The 26,284-nt window shown below is 42.3% G+C and overlaps 1 protein-coding gene and 1 long non-coding RNA gene across 11 annotated transcripts in view; one reads left to right on the top strand and one right to left on the bottom strand.

Annotated features, from left to right (window-relative positions):
* Nucleotides 1–26,284, bottom strand: part of GPC1 (glypican 1) — a 293,355-nt gene that overhangs the window by 223,315 nt on the left and 43,756 nt on the right. The window lies entirely within an intron of this gene.
* Nucleotides 5–25,753, top strand: LOC308199968. 3 transcript variants are annotated; one of them, XR_013955121.1, is made up of 3 exons: nucleotides 5–21,596; nucleotides 21,693–21,797; nucleotides 22,158–25,753. It is a non-coding gene; the product is annotated as an uncharacterized lncRNA (long non-coding RNA). The 3 variants fall into 3 exon arrangements; XR_013955122.1 differs by having other exon boundaries at nucleotides 5–21,797; nucleotides 22,158–22,259; nucleotides 22,929–25,753; XR_013955123.1 differs by having other exon boundaries at nucleotides 5–21,797; nucleotides 22,158–22,259; nucleotides 22,926–25,753.

Here is a 26,284-nt window from a genome sequence, read left to right as displayed (position 1 = left end):
TTATCAGTATTAAATGAGCTCTGAAGAACTCACTGTGTCTAGAAAACGTTCTGAAAGGGCTGGATTTCCTACAGCCGAGACTCTTTGCTTCAGACTGTTTTCACTTATTTCACTGTGATGCTTGAAATTCAGTTATTAGGAACGTTCAGCTTATCAGTTAAATGGATTTTTGAGTAGCTCTTCATCACCTCCCTTCAATATTGTCAGGTTTTGAGGGAAGATGTTTATAAGCCATTATATAGAGATATCTTTAATGTGTGCTAAAGAGCTCTTTCTCCAAGATCTTTACACTCACACTCCAATGTATAATCAGCTTTTACAACTATATTAAAGTCTTCAGAATAGGCAGTTGGTTTTTACAGTGGAAATCCCTGGTATATCCTTAACTACACCATTGCTCAATACATTTTATATAATACATACAACATTTTATCATGAAAACTGCAATTACTTTCAACAGAACAACAGTTTACAACAAGAAATGCTGACCTCACTGTTCCTCTCTCAGGAAATGTTTAAACCACTGCTTACACATCGTAGGACTGAAAGGAATCTCTTCTTTGACAGGAAAAAATATAAAAAATAATGCTTATACTTTAAATAGCTTTAAATGCTGTATAACATGGGTGTAAATTAGGGTACCATTAGCACTATACTTATTTACACCAGGCCACTAACTGCCCAACAACCCTGTATAACTCTAGCATTAATTACTGGTGCTTTTTTAGTGAATGGCCTCATTGTTACCTCTTCAGCAGGTGGGCTGCATTACTGTGTGGATTGCCTCTCATTCATCTGATACACTGAAAGTTATGGCATATCCTATGCTTTCCCACCAAAGGAAATCAGAATCTTACTTAATTACTGTTTCTTACTAAATTAAAAATATATTTTCTTTGTGTTTGAGGAAAAAGAAGGAAGAATGACAGTAGTTTATAATACAGAGACTTTTACTTTGCGATCAGATTTTTGTGACTTTTGCTGCCATCGCACAGTGCAATCATTTCTCACAAGAGAAAAAACAGCACTGTTGTTTCCCAATAAAGTTCGGTACACAAATCAGCCAAGTCTGGGCATGCTACATCTACCAGTCTGGTTGCTAGCTTATATTGATAGTTAATGTACGTGTGTCCTTTCAGGTAATATTTGTCTAACACCAACATAATCAACTGAGAACCAAACATAAGATATTTAAATCTATACTTAAACTCTGTACATTGTGTGCATTTTGTCACTATCAACACTGCTGAATGCTGTGAGGCATATTAACGAATCTCACATGCAACTTGGTGCTTCTTTTAAAATAGCTTTCTTGTAGAAGCTCTGAAGCCAATTCAGTGCATGCATGAAGTTAGCAGAACAACTCATTTCCTACTACAATAAGACTTCAGTCTCTGGTTGGGATGCTTGGTTGCCAGAAGAAATGGCTTTCTTAAGAATGGAAGCACACAATTGCTTTTCCTAGCTGCTCTATTATTCATTGTCAGTCTAAAGACCTTGCCATTTGTTTCAGCATTTATTTGGAGTTTTCTTTTTCATTAAAAAGCAGACATCACCTTCTGTTCTCTCTCCCTCCAGATAACCATTTCTTTAAATTAAGCTACTCATTTTCACAACAGCCCCTTAATTCACACTTGCATCCTTCTCTTATTTCTCCCTGCTATTTGTGTACGGACCAGCTCCCCAGCCAGCAAACACTGACGCAACGCGATTCCAACTGATAAATACTGTCAGCCGAGGTTTAGCATATGTTCCCCCAAATTATCAGGTACCCACCCTGTCAAGTCTAGTCAAGGCCCTGCATCTCAGTACATGAGAAAATAAATAATCCAGAACTGCTGTTCATACACTGATAGTAATTAGGAAGGTTCATACAGCAACCAACATGGTCCTGTCAGGAGGACATGCAACTTCTGTTAGTCCAAAACACGTAAGCAACTTCAAGATGGTCTTATTTACTCCACACCTTTTACTGTATCACTTGGTCTAATAAAACCATTTCTGGTCTCCCTGCCAACCTTTCTGATAATTAGTAATCATGAGCTAACTGGTGTTATCCTTGGACATCCTGATGAGACTTGGGATAGAAAGCCATAAATTAGGTCACCTGTCCTCAGTGGACTCTCCATTTCCTTTCTGTATTTTTACTGCACTTTTACAAATTCACTTAGAAAGAAGAAAAATAATCTAATTCTAAGAACTTCTTAAATATAGGTTAAAAGAGGTAAAGAAAAAATAGGAGTATCTGAGCATTTTATGTGATTGTGCTTCCTAGGGCATCCCTCAGTGAGGGGATTTCTTCGTCTGTGTTTATTTTTCCAGGACATCAATTTAATGTCACAGTCTGAGTCCACTGTGTTTTCACCTATGGTTTTTTCTCTTCTTTGGGGGTTAACTAGAGCAGTGTATTTCTACACCTTAGGTATATATAATCATTTTCAAATATCTATCACTAGATGAAATTAGAACAGTCGTTTTGTTATCATAACCATTTGCTTTCTTTTATAGTTTTCCTGGCTGCTTGAGGGTAATATGATCTGAACAGGAGAAGTTTTGCAGTCTTGATATTTACTGAAAATTTTACTTTAACTTCTCTGACAGTCTTCTGTTACTGCATTTATCTGCACATCTGAGCAATGCAAAAAAACCTCAACACCATCAAGTATCCAATTCACTCCTAGCAGAAAAAGCACAATTCCCATGGCCTTTAATGCACAATGTACCTAGTAATACCACGGTATGATCTGTCTCCATTTTCTTTCTCAACACCCTCAAACAACTCGAGGAACATAGCAAGGTGCTAGATCTTGTCACTGACACTGAGCCTTTGCTTCTCTCTCTTCAGCTGCATTGGGACAATAAAGGATTGTTTCTGCTGCCACACTCAAAATGTTTGCTCTTTTTATTGTTTTCAATTTTAACTTAAGGAAGTTGTCTCTTGCTAAATACATCTTTCTTTGACTTCCTGTCTGTGTAGAGAAAATGGAGTCCAGTTTGTTGAAATGGCTAGAATCAACTAAATAGCATGAATAGCTCAACTCTACCCCCTACACACAGAGCAGGCACAGCACTAGCTACTGATACACATAATGGAGGATGGCATTTCACAAATAATGTTTCCTGACCCACACAAACTTGTTTTGTCTGCCCTAAATGTACTGAACTTGCTCGATCTTCTCTAAAGCCAAGTCAGTGCATTTACACAGTTTGGGAGCTAATGAATGCAGAAGTGACAATTAACCATGCTTAAAACCATACATTACAAAGACAAGCATTTCTCCAACTGTGCTAAAAATTTCTGAGATAGCACTAACTTCAACAGAATCACAAATAGTCATCTCAGAAATAAGCAGGTATGGTTCACTGAAAATGCACAGTAACTTTTTTCTTTAAACCCTTAACTAAAAAGACTAAAGGAACATCCCCAAGACCAGGAAATTATTCATATTAGTTGGACAGGGTCAAAATACTTTAAAACAATGCATATTGCAATATTTTGTTTTATTTTTTTAGTGACATGTACCTTTCTTGATACCAATTCTCAGAACAGAACATCACAAAAATCACTTCTGAATATGGATTAAAAAAAAAAAAACAGCATAATTCATTTCCATATAAAGTCTGACTCCAGCACTTCTGTGTGACTCACAAGTACTGACACAAAAGACTTTGGCTTACTATCGTTAAGAATGAATTAGAATAAACTGTGAATCCCAAAGCTGCAGTTAATAAAAATATAAAGAGAAAATTGGCAGGTTAGCAGTTAGACAGTGGGCTGACCGGCTGCCATTGACAATGCCTATAAATAGATTTTTTCAAAGACAAACACTCATATTTTATTGCATACAAGCACAATGCATTTTCCACTTTGGGCTAGTAAAAGATTTCAGATTTTCAAGAAACGTGAAGAACAACTGCTTTACAAGTTTGCCTTGGATTCAGTCACTGCATTTTTATGCAACTTCCCACATGCCCCACATGCCTTTGTCCTCAGTGCAGACCGACACACTACTGATGTGCTGCTCCAACTTTACCTTAGACATACGTACCGTCAAACTACATTTACAGTGGGAGCACTTTAAAAGTAAATCCTAACTGTCTCACATCAGCAAGGGTGGGTCACTTAGTGCCACTCTCGTAATGCTCACTCCAGCACGGCTTTGGCAGCAGCCCCCACTCTGGGAGGTGCAGCTGGTAGCAGTGCTCTCAACATCCTTATTCCTTAAGGCTCCTGACAGCAGGATGACTGTGGAACACTTCAGCGAGATTTTCAAAACCACTTGGCATTTGTCAAACTTCTTTCCATTGAGGTCAACAGCAGTACTATCATTGCTGATAGTAAAAGCATATTTAGACCAGTGCTAAAGTGCCTTCAAATGCCTGCTGATGCCCACACACAGCCACTAATACAGACACAAAACGAAGACTGCCTATCCAGTCACATTAAATACCCAGCCAAATACCAACTGCAGATTACTTTTAACTTGGATTCAGGCATGTCAGCTCATCAAAGTGTCAAGGAGATGGACACAGAAGGGTGTCGTGCTCTCTTTGTGAAAGTCCTAAACAGCCCATGTGGGGGCATGGATTTACAGTATTTCCCCGATTAAACCAACCTGAGACCTGACCACACTTTGTATCATGCCTTATTCTTGAATTATTCCTGCCAGCTTAGTGGGCTAGCATAGAAATAAAATGCTAGTTGTAAAAGAATACAGCTCCTGGTAAATCCCGTTCAGGGAGTAGTAGGATGTCTGATTTCCACCATTGCCAGGCATACAAGAACGTGGTCTGCTGATAAGTTACTGGAAGATGTTCTCACCTTCAGAGGAGAAACTTGAAGGAGGTATAGAAGACTTAGGAAGAGATAAGGAAAGAAGCACAATAGTGGGTGGAACAGAAGAAACAAAGAGGTAGTATTAAAGAAAAGAAAAAGGGTAAGCAGGACTTAAGGAGAGCACAAAGCAAGGATGTGAAGCAGAAAAAAAAGCAAGTCTCTTGAGCAACCTTTTTGTTGTTGCTGGTTTGCAAACAAATATGTTGATTTAGCAAGCTTTGGAGGAGTTTTTCTTTGTTCATTTTTACCTTTCAGAAATCAACAGCTTTCAGCCTCAAAGTCTGAGCTAAATTCAAAGGCTTCAGAGCACAAGCAATAAAAAATGACATACATCCAAGAAAGGAATATTGTGTTGTAAGGCTAAATACACCATGCAGACAAATATAACAACTCCAGTTTCAGTATATGACCAATCTCAGAATGGCAATACTAAAAGAAAGATAAAATGAATGAATTTCACTGAAAAAAATCCCTGTAGTTACACTTCTGTGCCAAACAAAGCCAGGAACCAAAGGGTCCGATGCTTCTCTTTGGACGTGACATAAACGAAGAGTTTAAGGCCAATCATACCTTCCTTTTCCTTTGCTGTACTGAGGCAAATGATTGTAAGAAATCTGTACCACACATCAAACCTGCAGCAAAACCACAATTCAGGCAATAATCCTGTAGATTTCCGTTACAAACTGGACTATTAGGATTAATGTTTGTGGAGGTCGTTTTGTTTAAATGCTTCAAAATATTGCTTCAGTATGAGCTCATGTTGTTCCAGTGGTGGGAATGATGACTATTCTGAATGCTTTTAGATGAAAGCCACAATTAAGAGCTAAAAACCACTTATGTTAAGATGTGGCCAGACACCTGAGCTTGGGAGAGAGGCAAGAAAGGCTGGATACTAATCCCTGATCTGAATAGTTGACTTCACAGTCAGGTTATCTGTATTTGACTCAATTAAATGCCTGTTCTGAAGACTACTGGAATGAAGATCTCCCTGAAACTATACGCAGTTTTGGAGCAGACTCTCAGACTCTCAGCCACAGCATGGCTAGATAGAGTGACTTGTCTTGATCCAGTTGCTTCTCAGAGAATCTACATTCAGGTACACAACAAAGCTCTGTGCAGGCCTATCCCTCATCCCCAGGGTAATCACTGTTCATTTCAGGTATGTTGATGGATCATAGGACAACAGCTGTGGCACAAGGGATGAGCTGTTAGTGAGTTTGTCCCATAAGTTATCAGCACTTGAGATAGAGAGGAAAAAAAGTTTCATTTGCCTTAAAGGCAGAAATGTTCCACCAGAGTGGGATGATTGACTGACCTCGGAGCACTGAGGCTGATCATTTGGCACTAGCGTAAATGAAAAATTCATCATTACCAATGATTTTTGACTGCCCTAGAAAAAACAAATATTAATATGGTTTAATACAGTACAATTGAAAATCTAGAGTGCAATAAAAGTTTCATATCATGCTAGCACAGGGATTTCTTCGTGGTGTTCATTCAAAGAGTAGAATATTTTCCCTCTATTTCAAGTCATTCTTTCTGGGTCTGAAACAATATGGTATTTCATTTGAGTACCTTTTATTACCCTTTCAGTATAGAGACTCATAGGTATTCTCGGTCTTTCATAAATGATGAAACTTTTGTCTGCATCCTAGCACAAATTCTGAACACGCAGTCCTTGGATTATTTCCTGAAGAAATACTTTGATACATGAAGCATAAGCACAGTGGTCTATGAGCTACTTTGGCACTAGGAAACTCCACTCCACAATAAAAGCAGAGAGAGAAAAAGGGATGCTTTACTGATACAGGTGATGGGGACCTTTACAGCTTAGAACTGAAAGAGCCTAAGCCTATGACGTACAATCTCTGTACACAAGACTCTCAAAGGTTGCAAGTCAAAAACAGCATTTCATAATTTTCTTAACCTGAAATTGGGAAGCCAGTTGTAGAAAAGAAATAATAGTCTACCTTGGAATACTGTGAAGTATGAATTGGCCACAGGGGATTCACAGTTTCTAATTAAATGCCGATTAAAATCAATTAGAAAGCTATAGCAGTCCTGCACTAATAAGGGAAGTCATATTATTACCTCTGCATTAAGTACTGCACCATCCTCTAATTCCACTTTATCACAATGAATTTTTGGGTTAATACAAGGACCTAGGCTAATATTGCAATAGATTTAAACAATGAGTCATACTGGTTCAGTGTTTCCTAGACAAAATAACACATTTTCCTGTATACTACATGTGATGGTGTCTCTAAACAGAATCTTGTGAAAACTGTAAGAGGTAACACCTCAATTTTTTTATTTCCATATTTTGATAGTGTTTTTGAACTCTACGGATTGCCAGTAGTAAATTTCATTTGTCCTATTAAAATGCAGACAGAATTATAAGTTGGATGATACCAGATTTACAAAACTTTTCTATTGTGTCTTAAGTTGCTCAATAACAAATATGAAAAAGCACAAAAATGAAGCCAGTTTGCAATCTAATAGAATAGAAATGGATATATTAATCCAAATGGTAAGAGAAGAGACAAAATGACCCAAACCTCCTCAAGACCATATGATGAACTTTCCAAACACAAGAATCGTGAATGGGTAAGAAAACAAAGGTAGATCACTCCATTTGGCTTATAGAAGGAGCAAATCATCTGGTGGCCTGGGTAGCACAGACCCAGCTTCAAGCAAGGATAAGAAAGCCATTCCTTCAAGAATGCTCCAGGACACGTTAACCCTCAGATAGCTGATTAGCCACCTCACAAGCAACTGAAATGCTGCAGAAGACGAGGATCTTTGTTAACCAGAATTAACTCTAATAACATGTTTTGTTGTTTTTTTGCTTTGTAACCTGGCCCCATTATCACAATCTATGTGTCTGGGTAAGTGTAGTCCTTTACACCTAGCAAACAATGAAGCTGATTCTCCGTAAAAATCTACTGGCAGCAGGGTCCCCGTGCCTTCAGGCAAATGCAGATTACTTACTGGCAAATTCCCGGACTGCATCTTCCCAGTGGACAGAGGGCTGGGAGGTTTCTAAAAGTCTGCAGGAGCCTAACCCAGAGCTGCACAACTCTGCAGGAGTTTGACAAAGCTCGCCAACTTGTGGAGAAGAGAGACCTGAGTCTCCTCATCCGTCAGAACAGAGAAAGGCTGGGGCCTGAACCTCAGAGCTCAGGCTTTGCGTTTCCCTTTTTAGTTTGTTGCTGGTGTCTCATTTGTAACCTTGTTCCTTGTTGGATTCACTTGTACAAAACCCCTCTGGCTTGTTAAAGCTGCTGTATACCATATAGAATTACAGAATCATGAAGGTTGGAAAAGACCTCCAAGATCCTCCGGTCCATCACCTTCTCACTCTTACCAGCCACTAAACATAAATGTGTCTTAAAATGCTTGATAGCGATTATAGCACTAGGCTAAATGGTGCTGACAATTTATTCATGGTTACTGATACGATCATTTTTTGTGTGATCTCCATGCTTCATCAAGCTTTTTCTTCCCCCTAAAGTGCAGTCCCTCTGTAACCACATGCTTCTTTGTGCCATCATTACAAAGAAAGTTGAAGCAGAAGATCTATAACTATGTTTAGAAACCTTATTGAAACTAGAGTGGGAAAGGGAACAAATGCTGCCCCACTGATCAGCACTGATTTTCACTTAATACCTGATGGAGAACAGGTGCGATCACAGCACTGCTGCAAAGTGTCCAAGAAGCTGGGAACTGCCCGAGCGGCTCCCTGCTGGGTGGTCTCGCAGCCCCTCTTCTCAAGGGTGTCCAGCACCAGCCATGCCCGTGCAGTCACCCGGAGCGGCGCAGGAAGGTGGCAGAAGCTAGGTGCTTGCACTAGTGTAGAACTTAAAGGCACCAGTGCAGAGCCAGAGTTCCTGGCAGGTGAAGGAACACCACATTTTATCTCCAGTTTAAACAGAGCATGGTGATGTAGAGAGGATAAGCAACTGATCCAATGATTTGTGGTTACTGAACACGAGATAAATCCGATAACAAGACTCTCACAAACCTACTGAGTACCGTATGACTCCGAGTGTATTTATTACCCAGACCCTCCTCAATGTTGCTGGCATCCTGGCTACAGGAACATAGGGGAATGCTGGACCCTGGCATGGGGCCCCATGGTGGGAGGCCACAATCAGAGTTCCCAGACCTTCGGGGCTGCAGTCCCACTACCCTACCCAGTCCCATTACCCTACCCCTACCCTGGAAACCAAGGCACCGCTACTGCAACAATCCACGGTTTTGGGGTTTGGTGACTGAGAAAAAAAATCATAGAATGAAAGAGAGAAGCATTAATGAGCAGACTAATGACCTGTAAAATTTCATTAAAATGAAACCTGTAGTGTTTATAATTTCATTCTTTGGAAAATCATAGCCTCTCTAAAACCCTCTATCATAATCACAAAGCTTACAGCCTGGGCAATTCAAAAGTCTTCTGTTTAAAGAGAAGAAACTAGTCCATCTGAGTTCTCCTCATTTTGGGACGAGCCTTTATGCCTAGATAAAGATGAAAATCCAAAGAGGAATTGGTAGTACAACATGCTACTGACAGAAACAGCACTTCAAGTGGTGTACATTATCAGAAAATTTCCATTTGGGCTTTTTATTATAGAGCTTGCTAACCCTTGCTAAGGCTGACAGAAAGCCAGAGATGCCACGCGGCACTCAAGGCACATAGGGCAACTGTGGCTGTTTAGAGCTCATCATTTTTCCTCCCTTTATTATTTGTCAGCCTGCTGGGGCTGACACTATGCATAACCAGTCCACAATCACCTCCTTATCACATTTGATTTCCCATGTTTCACACCGCAGATTTTGTCTTGCTAATGAAACCCAGGCTATTTGTCCTTAGGTACTTACGTGGTCCCTATCGCTAGGGAGTCTGAAGACCTGAACATCTTTAATGGAGCCTTACAAATTCCACTGGCTGCTTCTGAGCCACCCGAGATGAAAATAAAGACTTTAAGTCATTCAGGCTGGGTCACTGGTGTTGTGTATCAATTATGCAGATTTCCTCAAATGGATTCTGAAAGCATCTGTCACACATGAAAGAAAATCTCTGAGAGCCTTTGCTAACAAAAATGTCTTTTGTTCCCTGACAACTCTGTACATAAGGGTGTGAAACAATATGGTTTAAAAAGGCCTTCCTTCTACATCGAGCAAGCAAAGCATATTGCATGGATGTGTGGTAGATAGTTTTTCATATATTCTGAACGCTGGATGGGATGGAGTGGAGGTTGAATATCCCCCTCCCCAGGACTCGCCCTGGGGCAGTTCTCACTGGGGGAACAACATAAAGGGAACTCTGTTCCTTCCATGTGCACACAGGAACTCTCCTAGAGGAAACGTGTACAAGCACAAGGCTATAAAAGTTTCAAAGACTGCATAATGAGAATGATATGCTGATAATCAGCTTAATTCCCATTTCAAACACCTAAGTCCCTTTGTGAATCTGGACCTATAGACTTAATCCTGCGTATAGCTTAATGAGCTTAATTGTTGACCACGTCTGGTAAAGGGAGGATGGGCAGGACAAAGTACGCTAGGGAAAATGTCCACACCAAGCAGTCAAAGAAAAGCTTATAGTAGATGTAGTAGATGGGGCCTGGAGGGCTCTAAATGGAAATGGCTTTTTTTTTTTTTTCAGAAACAAAAAGCCTGGGAAGAGGCTGCAGAAGTTTGTGTTCAGATAGGCAGAAGTAACTGGGACTGAATGAGGAAGAACCTTTTAAAGTTTTTCAGGACCAGAATGATCCCATGCCCAGGGCACTGAGGATTGCTTTCACATTCCCGTCTCCAGACCAACACCTAATTTCACTATTTATGACCAGGAGAGTGAGCATGTGAGGATCTCATAACTTACTTCTGTTCACTTTGGAAGAGCATACCTCAGGCTTGACTGTACTTCCTCCAGGTGCCCCTTTTCTTCATACTTTCATGGGGACAGCATAAACATACTTGTTCTTCTCCTGTAGCTTTGGACATCTTGCAGAATCGTCACACTGCTTAGCAGGATTCACACCACTGACATGCAGGAAAAATCTGAGGCTGCTACTGAGGCCCTCACGTGGAGGAGACCCCTAGAGCCACAATAAAGGCTTTAGGACTAGACCTGCTTTTCATGCCTTTGCAAGGACAAAGGCTGCTGCATATCCCCTCTGACACCATGACTGATCTCAGATCACTACAGATCAGGTCCCTGCAATCACATTTTCCATTACAAATTGCTGAAAGCCTGGCAAAACTGTCTCCCTCTCTGTAAGAACAGCAACACAGAAATTGGTGTTGTCTGATGAATTTCTGGAAAGGTATTTTCTGCTGCATACTAGCCTGCAGTTTTACTTTACACAGCAGAAGTCAGGTGTGTAATTAACTGAATATCTACCTGTGACTAAGTAGCCATGCAAACCTTTAATGAGGTGATTGAGAATACCAGAACTGAGGTTGATTTTGGATTTTATTTATTTTTTTGCCCCAGTATACATGGTTAAATGAAGAGAAAGTTGGGTCTACCAAGCTGTCTGTTTGTAGAAGACACAATAAAAAATAAAGTAAGCTATCCATGTACAGTGAAGAATCCATTAAATGTAACTTCTGTAAATATTTACTCATCTAAAAAAAATTCTTAATCCAAAGAGTTTGAGAAACATACTCTTGTTTTACTTGTCCTACTATAAAAAGCAGCTGAGCCTGTCCAACCTGATCAAGCTGCCTTTCTAATATTGCAAACGCATATGGAATTTTTTTTTTAAAAACATTTTCCCACGTTGTCCCAGAGGACAGCATCATATTGCATTATACACCAAAGCCACAAGCATTTAAACACACTAAGTCATCCTGGCTATTAGCTTGTTATACAGTCTTTCAGGCAAGGCAATTGGACTGGAGTCAAAGTAAAGAGCAAGTATCAGGAATTTCAGTGAAAAGAACCTTTCAAGAGCACAGCAATCATCAGCCATCCAAGATCTTCGTAGTGCAGCTGAACTTACCTCACTAACCAATACATTTAAGAGTTCAGAAAAGGAGAAGCAATATCCCTACAATTTCTGTCCCTCTAGCTGTGCTGTTGGTGTGCTTTGCGTAGCTGATGTTTCCTTGGCTTTGCAGCCCTGGCTGGAGCTCACGTCCTCCTGCCTAGCACAGCATACGTCGGGGGCAGTTCTCCCCAGGAGCTCAGCAAGGCTGCTCACCTACCAGCCAGGTGCTCTTTCCCTTTCAGCATGTGTCATAAAAGGTACATCATCTGCTCTGAGGCCTTATTCCTGAAAGCAGCATGATATATATATATATATATCATGTATAGATCAGTATAGATATATGATACATATATATCATGTATATACCAGTACAGATCAGTTTGAGATAGTCGCTGTACCTATCAAGAGAGAGGCTGGGGTCTTCCAGACACCTAGAGCCAAATGCTTTAATGGTTTAAACCAAAGTCTGAAGACAGGAACACCAAATAGAGCATTTCTAAGAGGCCAGTTTCATGCAGGACCAGTGTCTTTGAGTGGTCATGTTTTCAGAGTTGTTCAGCTTCGTCTGTGCTATGGGAAACTGCTCTCTAAGGCAGCCCCCCGAGAACACGGGCACTCTGTTTAAGACTCTCATTTCTCCGTACGTCTCGGTTAAATTAAGCAAAGCAGCTGTCAGATACTCCACCCTGGCTACTTCATCTCTCTTACTTTGGCTCCTCACACCACACTCTTAGTTTAAAGTAGTAAGTATTAGCATGTCTTTTCTTCCCCCCCTTCCAGTGCTTTACAATCTGTTCTGCCACTTCAGACAGGTGGTCTTTTTTGGTAGACCATGCATCTCACCATCTTCCCTGTCTCAAGAGTCTTTGACCTTCTGTACGTGCTTTTCACGCTTCTAGTTAAATGGGCATCTGTTTTCTCCTCCTTCCTCCTTATGGGAAGTTTCCAGCTAAGTGCTTATCAGACTCGTCTCTCTAATAGCCAGTTGGTAACTCAGCAAGTAAGAATTTAGTAGAATTTTTTGACAGTTCATACAAAGCCCCCTTTCCTCTCCTGAACACACTTGTTGAAGCTTGTTTTGCACTTGCAGTTATTCCCATAAAAGTGGATGCACGCAAAGAAGGTTCTTTTGTTGTCGTTTCTTTTTGTTTGTTTGTTTCTTTCTTCTTCCTGGAAGAACTATATTGGAATAATGGATACAGCATTCATTAGAAACATCCTCATGTATTTTTCCATGACAAGACTGTGGTCCTGATATGCAATAGGCACTCATTACAGCAAGCTTAATTGATGCTTTAACACTGGATCCTATTATCATTCACTGTATGCTAACATAGTCAGTTGCTAGAGTTTATATTTCTCACAGAACTAGTATTTCATTTTCTCCCAGAGTTACCCACCACTACTGGATTTAGCTTATCAGAAAATGCAGCAAAACCCACATGCAGCTCCCAGCCTCTGCCTGGGCCATGTCGATATTTTTCAGCTGGAATAAAACAGAGAAGTGAAGGCAGCTTTTTGAAAGGCCCCCAAACTTAGTTTCTGCCGATTGACATTTTAAAAAATAAATATTAATGAATAAACATTTGGCACAAATTCCTAGGACATGGCAGCAGAGACGTTACTGAATCCAGTCCCTTTCACTCGGGCAGGGCCACCTGCTATGTCCTCAGGTTGCAGCCCTTTTTTTGCTGTTGTGCTTCCCTGTTACTGGCTGCATGAATGGTTAATATGGAAAGGGCCCACTAGGCTCAAGAGGTTTTACAGGACTGTATGTCAGCTTAGGGTTATTTCACATCAAAACGATGCAAACACTTTGCCCTTTTGCATCATGCTAACCAAGAGGAGGACACAGGTATTTAGAAAGCTGTGAAAATCTGCCAGTGTTAAAGCTATTTAGAGCAATGTTTCCCAGGGGGGTGATCTAGAGCTTCTAAAGCAGGAATAGAGAGAAGGATTCTGTGACGGGTCCCATGGCCATGACTGATGCCAGTGTGCAAATCTGATGCCAATAAGGGCCAGCAGTGCAGGCACATATCCGTGCTGCAGCCTGCAGCATGGTGTAAGCACACCAGCGCTGCCAGGGCCACTCTGCTTAGTGCCCCCATGCTGCGTGGCAGCGTGTGTGGGAGACACGTCTGTGGTCAGAGCATGCAGCTCAGCACCATGGCGCAGAAGCCATGGGCAGCGCTTACCGCTGGGCTCCTTGAGCAGATCTCCATGCTCCCTGCTCCTCCCTCTCACAGGAACTCTGGGTGTGTGGTCCCCACGCTGGACGGTACGGCACACTGCTGCTGCTACCTGACTTGACACTCATGAGGTCCATTTCTGAATGTTAGGTTTTTAAACTGGCTGGAGCTATGTAGACTTCAGTTACTCTTTTGTCTGTTTTGTTTTCAGCAGAGAAATACAGAAGCAGCATGAAACTTGTTCTGAGACCATGTGGGGAACCCAGAGAATCCCAGTCATTTCTGAAGAGGATTATCTGTGTCCTCGTTCCCCTCTGCAGGGACGACAACAGACACTACTGCCATCAGGCTGTCTCCAATGCGCTGTCACATCCAACAGACCTGTTCCCTGCTGACACAACTCCATTAAAATCAAAGGACTTTCCTTGTCAGAGATTATAGTCCTAAAACTGTTTGCAAAGACTTCCCCAGAGAAAGAGCACAGATTCGCTTTCAAAAGAAATTAAAGCCTTAGTCACTGATCGGCAATATCTGAAACTCAACAAATGGATGCGCAAGGAGGTTCAACACCTGGAGAAAGGGTCCCACGTATTCTACAGAACGCATCGTGCCTAAAGACAAGCACACACGGTTTTATGCTTAGTCCTCAGAGAGAGTACTGGAAGGTGCAGTGTTTCTGAATACACGTACCTGTATCGTTTCTGAGGTCTGACATTAACTGAAGAGCCCACAGTAGACAAGCTATATAAAGATATGGGTACTCACTCGATTACGTAAAATACATTACGCACAGTCCAAACATTTAAAAACAAAAACCCAAACTGAAGCGACACAATGTTCTAGTAAGAAAATTTCACCTGCAAAATTCAGATTCTTGCATTTGAGTAATTCACATTAGAAGTTAACGTGGTTTAACTTTCCCTGCTACCTCTGCATACATGTGCCTGAATCATACAGTGAAGAGAAATCAAACCTAGAGCTTCTTTCCTTCCCGCTGTAATTGCCAACAAAACCGAACACCCTCTGTTGTTCACCAACACTGTCACAGTTGCATCAGGGATTTATTTGCAACCTCATGTTTACTTTGACAGGGTAACATGTGGAACCAGATGTGTGCAAGGAAAAGACTACGCAAATTAAACAGCTGTGGAAAAACGTGAAGCAGACAGGAGAGCCCAGTGCCTTGCATGCATCTTGAGCTGCTAACGGCTAGAGGTGCAGTTACAGTAGGAAGGCTGCACCAGGGTGAGATGGAATCCATCCCCAGGAAATGTTCTGAAAGCTGTCAGCAGTACGCCTGGGCTGGATCCTATGTTAGCTAACCAGCTTAACCAGCCCCTGCCTAAAGCCCGGAGCACAGCACCTCTCCTTCCACCATGCTTCCCTCCTGAGATCAAGAGCGAGGAAGGAGTCCGTCCACACATCCGTCACTGATTCCAGGACACAGCCCTGTCCCCGGGTGATGGGGAAGGGCAACAACACATGGGGAGCTACACATGGTGACCAGAAAATTCACTATGCAGGGAAGAGCCTTGCTGCTCAGGTTAAACACACAATGTGTCTTTGCTGCGTACTGACAGGCAGCCTGGCTAGCTGTTGGGTTTGGATTCCCCAGTGTTTGCAGATTTCAGTCTGTTTGTTTGAAACACTATTAACAATACCAGACGTTGAGGACTCGGCATGGTTTACCAAATGGGTGCGCTTCCCTTGCAAGACAAGCAACAGAAATACTTTCCCTCCTAGAAGAACTGTGCTGCCGAGACCCAGCAGACCCTGCCAACCCTCCCAGCCCTGTCCCCAGCCACCAGCTCCTTGTCCAGGCCCAAGGACCAGCAGAAGGAAGAGACCTTCCTGCCTGCTGAGCAGCTCCACCAGCCTCGTTCGCCTTAGCAGATCAGACTCCAGCAGATACTTGATGAGGGATGAGATGAGGGAAAGAGATTTGGTATTCTGCTGGGTTGCTGGCTGATCATTTGAAGCCTCAGCAGATCAGGTAGTTACCAGTTAAGTATAAACAAACCTTGCATTTGCAGAAAGGAAGAAGAAAGAAGAAGGAAGAAGAAAGGAAGAAAAAAGTTTTGGTAAAATAAGAAATATTTGTGTATTTTGGCCCATGCAATGACGTGCATTTTACAGCTAAAAAAAAAAAAAAAAGCAAGAAGAGATAAAAGAACCTCTTTTTAGGAAAAAAAAAATGCAATACTCTTTGCAGTTACTTTTAAAAGCAATTTTCACAAAATAAAAACGTTTCCTTTCTGAATGTTCCCTTCCCTTGCAGTAGCATAGAGATATGAAGAGAGAAAGAACAGAAAAGCTTTTTCTACCCTGTTTTCTTTCCCCAAGACATTTGATCACTCGGAATATACAGCAATAGGAAAATCGGGCTGTTTGCAACAGCCAGTGGCAGCAGCCTGCAGGAGCCACTGTGTGAAATGTATCTGAAACATAGGCAGTACTGTGAAAAGAGATTTGGGTCAGCGGCAGTCATCTGGCCTGTATCTATGCCCCCAGCAAGGACATTTAGAGAAGTCATTCACAGCAGAAAATATGCCTGAACTGGGCTGAGGAGCACTGGCGTCAACGTTTTTTCGCTTTTTCATTATCTGTTTCGGCACTGGCTGGGATGAGAACCCAAGCGCATGTCTACATTCTTGGGTGGTATTTTCAGTCTGATCTGGAAACACATTTTCTTAAAGCTAGCTCAGATGAGTTTATGAAAATTGCAGTCACTCGGGGGTTATTTTTAAATTTTCATTTTCACATTATTTGCTGCTTCTCTTCAATTTGAACAGAAATAGGCGTCTCATCCACTTTGGTTCTCCTGCAGATCCCCTTGGCCAGTCGTAAAAACCCTGCCAATGTGACACCAAACAGCTTTCTGCCTCAGTTTCACCTCTGTAAATTTGAGCAAAAAAATCTCCCTACCACTTCTCCGATGTAAGAAGATGTAAGAACCCTTGCAACCACAACAGTTCTCTTTAATACCTGATTGCCAAAGAACAAGGCCTGAAGCAATAATCAAGACAACAGCTTTGAATGCATACAAATCATGCCAGCCCACTTGACTACAACTATAAGCTATAGTTTATTTTTGGTCTGATAAATATTTCCCAACAGATTATATGTTATTGGCCAGCTACCTTCACCCTGGGTTCCTTCCAGATGCTCAACAAAAGTCTTAGTTACCTTTACGGACAGTTCAGGCACATTATCTCTACATCTACACAAATGATTTAACATACAGTGCTGTATGGTCGGCTTTACTGGTATGTACGATATTACATTTGAATATGCAGTCAAAATTTTTGATCAAAGCATAAACAGAATGAGAGATCAACAGCTTCCATGAGATTCTGCAGCTGGGTTTATTTAGCAGTTGCAGAGATTGTATAGGAGTTTTCACTCCAATATAACCATTTCAGAATGTATTTTCTCTATATATCCAAAATTTATTCCAGGTTGTTTATTTGTTTTACACCTATGCACCAGATACAACGTATGGAATGAAAATAAATTCTGGGAAAGTCTTGCTGCTGGAAGAATATGGTGATCTCAGAAGAGTGATGTTTAGCCTTGTCATTTTGCCATATAGATATTATAGCCATAATTTCTTCGATGAAGCCAGGGAAAGATGCTGCTGGTAAATCAGAGTACAGGTTTGCAGACTTCATTTGTACAAAAATAAATAATAACAATAAAAAAGCCACTACTTTCTCTTCCAAAGAAAGACGTATATATTGGCAGAAATAAAGCAACTCATAAGATAACGCAAAGATAATGCAAAGCAGCAAGCACAATCCTGGTTAATGCACTATGTAACACCAACAGGAAGGGCTTGGGATATAGGAAGATGTTTGTAACACAAGACTCCAGTTTCACCTGCAGTGATTCCATAATTTAAAAAGGAAAAAAGAAAAGTAAAACGGAAAAAACGTGCTCAGGGAAGCACAGAAGAGCTTTGATGCAACAGCAAAACAAATCAAACACTGATCAATATCACTGTGGTCACCTTTTAACAAAGACTTGTGATGTGTTTTGAATGCACTGTGTAATGAAGCCATATTTTCCCCTGCTTCCCTGATGCCTAATGGTAATGAAACACTTCCAAAATCATTTCTGGAAGAAGGACAGAAAGCTGGTCGTCATCATCCTTGTCCTCTTCCTTTCATGCAACCTTTGTGGTGGTGCCCAAATTGCAGATGGGGCTTGGGAAACAGGGCTTACAGCTAGATCTGACTGAAGATGATAGAGAGCCACACAGATGACAGATCTGAGGGATTTCAAAACAGGATTCAAGCAGAGTCAGTTCAGTCACATTTTGGAGCCATTAGTGCATTTGTTTCAAGTGGCTTCTGGCCTTCCCTCTCCATTCACACAAACTGGAAGGCAGTTTTAACTTTCCTGACTGTGGAAGCCTAACATGGAAGAATTTCCTCTCACATACAAGGACGTGAATTTTAAGATCTCAGTCGGGCTCTTTTGTTGATAAGAACTACTAACAACCAAGTGAATCCTGTGTTTGCTCACCCCGCTGCCAGAGGCATGCAGTTTCTCAAGGTAGCAAAGCTGCCAGGCATTGTTGAGAGGCTGCTGCTGCTGCCTCGCTAACGTCCTGCCAGAGGAGCTTTGGGGAACGGGCAGCACCATGCACCAGGGCAGTGCTCCTGCCCATGCGCCTCCCGAAAGCAGCTGGCCCAAGTGCGGGCGCCTCTGCTTTCAGGAGCTGACACTGACCAGCGTCCCCACCAAAGTGGCACCTACAAAGCCGGGGGTCCCACCGTGCTGGGCTCTGCGCTCACAGAGCAAAGCTGCAACTGCTTCTTATGCAGCTCAGGAAGAGGATGACAGGAGGCAGGGTTACAACAGGAATTGAGCAGGTGATGCAGAAAAATAACAAAGCAAACCACCCCTGCCCCCAACAACAGACACTCAGTGCCTCTGATTTCCCGTCGTAGGAGGAGTCAGAGCCCCTACACAGCAGTCCCACAGCATGACTAACAACAAACCTTTTAATTGCAGGTTGAGTCTCTGCTCTGTCAGTGCAAAGAAAGATCTGGAAATGTGCGTTTTTGACTAGTCTGTACTTGCAGGACATTAACCGAAAGCATCTCCCCATTTCAGATGAATACAGCTGTGTGCAAGACCCTCCTCAAGGAATCTCCGTACAGAACTGTAAGACCTTTGCTCATGAATGCAAGACACGCAGGTTTATGCAGCATATGGTAAGGAAGGAGAATTTAACAGTAATCAAATCAGACTCAAATGTTTTACAGAAAAAAAAAATAATATATTTTCTTGGAAGCCTTTGAGCAGTGGCAGCCTCTCTCCCTCACCTGTAGCTGAGGATTCAGCAGCAGAAACATCCCCACATGCAGGGCTGGCAACCACCCCTTGACAGACTGACAAGGGTGGGTTCCTGCTTTTGCCCAAGGACTGCACTTGTCTCCCTGGGCCAGATAAACACTTGGAAAAGAAAAGGAGAATTTGTACTCTCACCACACCCTGTTCCCATGAAAAACTAAGCTGCCAAGGAGAGCTTTTAGAAAAAGCTTGGCATAGAGTATACAAAGAAAAAAATCATTACGTTTTCCTGATTGCAATGAGTTAATAAAAATACACTATACTCTACAGGGTGCTACTCAGTTCAGTATCTTATTCTTTAAAAATAAAATAAAATCCATGGCTTTTTTTGGAAACCGTCCGTATTTTTCTTCAGCTACGACTTACAGTTTGTGGTTTTCAATTTAAAATATTATGAGAAAGTTCTCATTTTCTGGGTAGGTTCTCATTCCCACTTGAAAATTTCTGTAAGGCGTTTCAGGTAGGAATTCTAGGGTGTCCATGGAGGGGAGAGTTTTCTCCAGTAATGGTGCGAACGATAAGGGAAAAGAGATGACCCATTCCCATGTAATAGCAAATGCATTGGCAACAGACAGAAAGAACAGGTGGAGAAGAGTCCCACACCCTATATCATGGTGCAGGCCAACTTATCTGTGACTGTTCTGCTCACGAAGACCTGTCTCCACATAGTTTTCCTATGATTTACTTGAAGTATTTTGTTGTTTAACTTAAGGAGGTGATTTCTAACTTTATCCACGGTTACTCTGTGTATTAGAAGAGCCCACAGGAAAGAAAGTCAGCACAAGCATGCTGCCTCTGTTGGAGATAGCTGAAGACAACCCTACCAACTCCCAAGCTTTGATGTTAAAATCTGAACACAGAAAATCCAGGTATTTTTATATATCCTTCATTGTAGTATCTCCCTTCACAGGCTCTAAGAAAATCCATGGGAGCCTTTCCTCCAGCTGACGCAACCAGTGCCCTTCCAGCTCCTGAGATAGCAGTCATTCTCATAGACCAAGGTGACAAACTGCCACCTTCTGCAAAGAACAGTATTTGGGGATGGCAGGGAACGCATGGCAGAGGCACGAGAACAAGGGACAACAACCTCTAACACCATGTAGCAACAAGCTCGTATTGGCTTTGGCCTACTGGCAGGTAGCACAAAATAACTGTTCACAGCCATGCTGTTATCTTTAGGAAGATCTTAATGAAACAAACTTTGTAGGAAAAGGTAGCATCTTTGATCAGAATAAATAATGAAGCTGGGAAAAAACAAACAAACAAACAAAAAAACCACACAAGTTTTCAAGCACATAAGGCTTTGTTTGGGTTTGAAATAGAGAAAAGAACACAAGCAAGCTTAGGATAAACCTGAGCCCAGGTCAGCTGTGGGAGGGACGTGCACACATGACCATTTCGGTTGTTTTCTTTTTGAGCTCACAGAATAACTGACCTCGGTGGGAAGTTTTCATAAGGACAAGTAAAAAATCACAAGCAGCTCTCTGGAAGCAGAACTCCCCAAACTTCAGGGTTACTGTAACTATCGTTCCAGCTTTTTGTGAAGAGAGCATATCATAGCACCTGCCAAACTTCCTGTTGTTCTTAGTAGAAGGTCAAAGTGCTTAATAAGAAGAGATCTAGCAGATGTCCTTTTGTCAAAATTGCATTTTTGATCTGGCCATTGGTTTTATGAATGCCATTCTAATTACTTCATAAAATTTCACCAAGATTTAATCCTAATTGTGCTTCCAATAATTTACTTCCAGCTATGTTTGTAATTAATTTGAGATGTAAAAAAAACATGCTAAAATCCCTTCTCAGACAATAAAACATCTTCAAAATAGAACACATATTTTACCACAAAAAGCTCTGAGGAATCATGTTTCTTTGAGGTAGACAGGGACAGATTGAAGAAAGAACTCACCCTGAATTCCTGAGCACCTGGACCCACAGTTTCACACCCAACCTTCATCTTGACCTAGCACACAGCATTGCTATTCCAGCTACAAACCCAGCCAGAGGTTTCAGAGGTGCGGCGCATCCTCCTCGTTGCCAGACAGAACCGCTTCCTGCTCCAGGTGCACCTCTCTTGCAGCTGTAAGAACAAACCCTCAGAAGACAAAATCTCTTGTCACACGGACAGTCCTTCTCAGGTGATTCCAGTTGCATTAGCAAGCCTGGTTAAGTCTTTATTCCTCTCTGAGTCTCTCTCAGGTCAATTCCTGACTTTCAGTGAGTTACTGCATCCACATTCTGGTTTGCGTAGTTTCAGGGGCTCCTTTGCACGTTGGGTATCGTTTCTGATTTCTCACCCTGCAATGTCTGAAGTTCTCTTTCAGCAGCAGCACCTTGACTCTCCAGAGCCTTGACACATAGCAAATCAACACAGTGAGGCAATGGCTCTTTCCCTGACCTCACCAACATGTTACCTAGGTAAGAGCCTACTTCACTTATGCCTAGAGGGGGATTCAGGTATTCCTGTCTTCTAGATTCATGTTTATAGGCAGGGATTTTCAGAAGCAGTACAGAATCTCCATTGGCAAACAATTCTTTTTTTTTTTTTTAACTATAAAAACGTAGCTGTCAGCTTGCAGAGACATGGTTTTAAAAAGCAAGGAGAGGAACGATCTCAGGTCCATGGCTCTGCGTGGGGGACACGGGCACTGGTAAGCTGGTCACAAGGCAAACAAGTGGAACAGTCAGACCCAGAAATTTTAAAGAGTTTGAGGAAACCTGCCCAGATATGACATACAAGCTGAAACCTGCTCTCTTGACCTCTCCTTTTGTTTTCAGACGTCCTAACACAGCACCTTGGTGGCCTCAGTCAACCCCCACTCAGACATTCACTGTCCACCTCCTGCTTTTCCATTTGCGCCAGGACACTGAACATCAAAGGTATGTTGGTGTGTCAGCACGTTTCTTAAAAGCTCCTTTGCTTTGCCATACAGAACAGCGTGGAGGGAAGAGCATATGTTCCTCGGTTTGCAGCAGAGAGGCTCTTTTCCTTCAGGGATGCCTGGCAGACAGTCTCTCTTTTCAGAAACAGTTTTTCTGGAAGCGATTATCTCCGATTACCCCACAAGTACCTGATGCTACGTTTTAGCAATGAATGCTCGATTTATCCTCTGAACAGGGAGGGCATGCCTCTTCTCAGCCTAAACGCAGGGGGTTTCATGATGTTCTGCATCCTTTCCTTCCAAATCCTTACCTCACACAAGCACTACTGGTTTGCTTGCTGCCACCACCACGTATATAGTAGAGAGCAAGCTCTGAGAAGCATCCTGGAGAGCTCAGAAGTTTACCCTTCTTGAGGGTAAACGCTGTATGAACATCCATATCATGTCAACCCCTATTCTGTGGATCTTGGATGCTTTTTAAAAGGCAGCCCGGAGGCAGGAAGTCCTATTGGTATGTTACCATTTCGGTGCTAATTGATGATCTGTCTGAAAAGAACAAAGCTGCTGCTTTGGTTTTGGTCTCGAGACTGACCACAAATGTTCATGTCCCAAGCCTGCTGGATTTTATTTGACTGCTTTAGTAACAAAAATACTTTTATTACAGCAGTGCCAAGAAGCCAGACTGAAACCATACTGTACTCAAGACACTGCACTGAGAGAAGAGTACAAAAAGCCAGAAAAAGAGAGAGGTGAAGTGAATTACCATTTGGTAAAGCAATGAGCGAAAAAGCGCGAGGCTGGTCAGCAGAGCCATTAAAAGCACTGACAGCTTTTCCCTGATGTGCTTGTTCTCTGCCAGAGCCACTAACAAAGTGATGTTTTTCTGGGCCTCACCTCGCTTAACAATCTGCCTTCTTTATTCTTCTGCCTCCATGGGAAGAACGGACAATCAAGATTTCTATAGGATGAAGGAAGTTGAGAAAAGCTTTCAACTGGGAGTGGGGAAAAGAGAAAGTGACAAAGCCCACTTAGCTAAGAGGGCTGCAGACAGAAGGAGTTTGGAAAGCCCCATATGCTCTCCCCTCTCCCCTTTCTGTAGCTCCATCTGTCCCACACCCTCCCTTCTGCAGCGAGGCCATGCCAATGTCATTTTGGGGCTGGAGCAGGACAGACATCCCCAGAGCTGCACAAGAGCAGAGGGACACTAAACGATGCTAAGGAGAATGTGAGCAGGGGTATTCTGGAGTTGGGGAAATGGAAAAAGATCCACACTATCGGGCAGATTTTGGGGTGAATCTCTGTAAGATGATCTTGTCTGGGAAATTCTGGCAGTATAACCCCAGGCATTTTATGCTTTACATTTCAGAGAGCTGGCAAGAGGAAAAGCGTGTGCCTGTGGCAATTTCAAAAGTCAAGTGGTCAGCTCAAATGGGGCTCACAGCTTTTGGGCCCCTCATCAAATCAGTGTGGGAGGTCTGACGGAGGGATCTGACACGTGGCTGTGCTCCCAGCTCGCCTCTCAGAGCGCCCATTTGTACGGTCGCCCATGTGTTACACCCAGACTGCACTGAGATGGATGTGCTCGGGCGTGGGGATCAGGCTTCTGCCTGAACACAGCAGGTAGCAGGGGTACCTCTACCTCCCTCAACACTGGCTATAAGCAACTTTGTAATTTCAGACTTTGAGCACTAGAAAAAGCACAATAAGCTCTTATTCCTTATGTAAGAATTTTTGAAAAAGCATTTTAAGCAACAAGGCAAATTTGATAGAAGGTTGATGGAGACATCTTTTCCCAAACCCGTAGAGCCCTCCATAGCAATCGGAACGGGATATTCCTCTGCGTTCTCATTGCTTTGGACAATGCTGGGCAGGGCATCTGCCGAGCAGTTTCCTACACAGCACCCTTGTCTCCATGGGGGACAAGCACCAGGGGCAGCTAACGATGCAGGGAGAAGACCTGAAGGAGGTCAGCAGGACACCGCAGGATTACATTATTATGCCAGCTCAGTCATTCAGCTGAATACGTGTTAAATTCAGCAGCTGGCTTGTGGCCAACCTTCTCTTTCTCCTCAAGTCCGAATAGCCACCAGCGGGCTCGCACACAGTCACCCCTGCACCAGACAGGCTGGCTGGTGCTGTCTGAGAGTGCTGCTGGGGCTTCCTCTGCACTGCACAGCCCTCGCCTCAATGGTGACATCTGCTGAGGAGCAGGGTAGGCAGCTCCCGAGGGGGCTGCTCCTGCGCTCCCCTACATGAGAACAGGAGGTTTTCCTCCGACTGCACTGGAGAGGGGATCGGGCCCCCCTTGCTGAACAAGCGCCTACCAATTAGTGACACTTACTGATCCTATCTGTGGAGAATCATTATGAAAAATGCAAAGCATTATGCAGCCACTATTAATCTTCTGCCTTTGTTGCATTTGCTCATGGTTTATGGCCCTCCAAGGAGGATAAATGATCAAGGCATGTACTCACATTGTTATTTGTCTATTTGTCTGTGCAACAATGCACGTGCTCAGCACTAAGTAGAAGTTATTTTTCATGGGGAATGCAGCTTTAAGGCTTTTCAAGGTCAGAAGGCTTTGAGAGAAAAAAAAACAAACACAAAAACCTGCAAGTGACTCTGGCTCATTTGCTGCCATCTCTTCCTTTTAAAGTTACAACCCACACAAGACCATAAGTGAGCTAAGACTCAAGGAGGAATGGCCACAGAAGCACTTGTGTGTTTTTGGCTTTTGCTAGAGTACAGCATGGCACACAGATGTGTCAGTACGACAGATAAGGTCACTGCTGCCAAATGACAATTCTTGTTTCAATGTATAGGTGGAAGACGTGGTTCCTCCCTGCACTTGTGATGCTAAAATCTCCCCTCTCTTTTCTGCTCTCCTCTCTGGCTTATATAGCTCATTGTGAGCAAGGACATTTCAGTCCAGTTTTGTTTATGGTTGCAGGGATACATTTCTCCAGCTCAAGTTCTGGCAAATTCAAGCGGTCATACATTTACAGTGATGCTTAACTAGTCTGCAGGCACTCACAGATAGCACTAAGAAACATTCTTTGGCGCTGTATAGCTCTGTGTAAGAATGGCCATCTCCATTACGAACACAAAGTACTTAAAATAATATTATTTCAAACCTGGGAAAGCAAAAGCAATACAAATATTTTAATAGCTGGTACAAAAACTAAGTTCTAGCTAAAATGATCAGATTTCCACGTTTACTTTGAAAACATACAGACGTAAGTATAAGCTTTTTGTAAGTTTTTACTCAGAATATAGAAATGTGGTATTTTAGTAGGGATGGCACTCTGCAGTTTGAAAGACTAGAAAGATAAGAAGCAGTATTTTAATCAAATAGTTACATGGCAAAGCACAGCATTTGTCCCTTTCTTACTCAGAGAAACTGAGAGGCTGAACCTGGTCCAAAGCCAACTGGGTCAATGCAAGTCTTCTCAGTGACTTCCACAGCTTTTGGGTCTGGCCTGCTCTCCTCAAAGAACTATAAATACAAAACATGGCTTCAGCACCATGTCACACAAAACAGGCAAGGAAAATGTGTTGCCAAAGTAGATATCAGATAATATCAAACATCTGCTGCTCGAATCCCCCAAACAATGCTCCATTCATGCAGAGGGTAGTATCAAATATTTATAAAACACACAGTCACAGAGGAACTCAGATTCACACCTCCTGATTATCGTTTGTTCTTGTATTTCTTCCTCTCTGTTTTAAGTCAAACAAAAATAGCAAGAGAAATCTGAGAAGACGACTTTTCCCCAGACACTTGTTAAAAGTATCCTTTAGCATAGTTTTGTTTCCAGAAAACTATTCAGATTGTTCACATTTGCATGTATCAGATTCACTGAGTCACTTCCACTGGTGGATCTAGCAGTCATTAAGTTAGAGCAATCTCATCTCAATAACACTAGATGTGAAAAGAGCAAAGCTGCTTAGGCATTTGACAATAAATATTCAGACATCATGGAGGACAGAAGAATATTTCCAAACTACTTAATGATATGATTG

Source organism: Anser brachyrhynchus (assembly GCF_964034855.1).
Source record: "Anser brachyrhynchus genome assembly, chromosome: 9".
Taxonomy (NCBI): domain Eukaryota; kingdom Metazoa; phylum Chordata; class Aves; order Anseriformes; family Anatidae; genus Anser; species Anser brachyrhynchus.
Note: the sequence above shows the minus strand (reverse complement) of the source record. Positions and strands in the feature narration are given on the sequence as shown.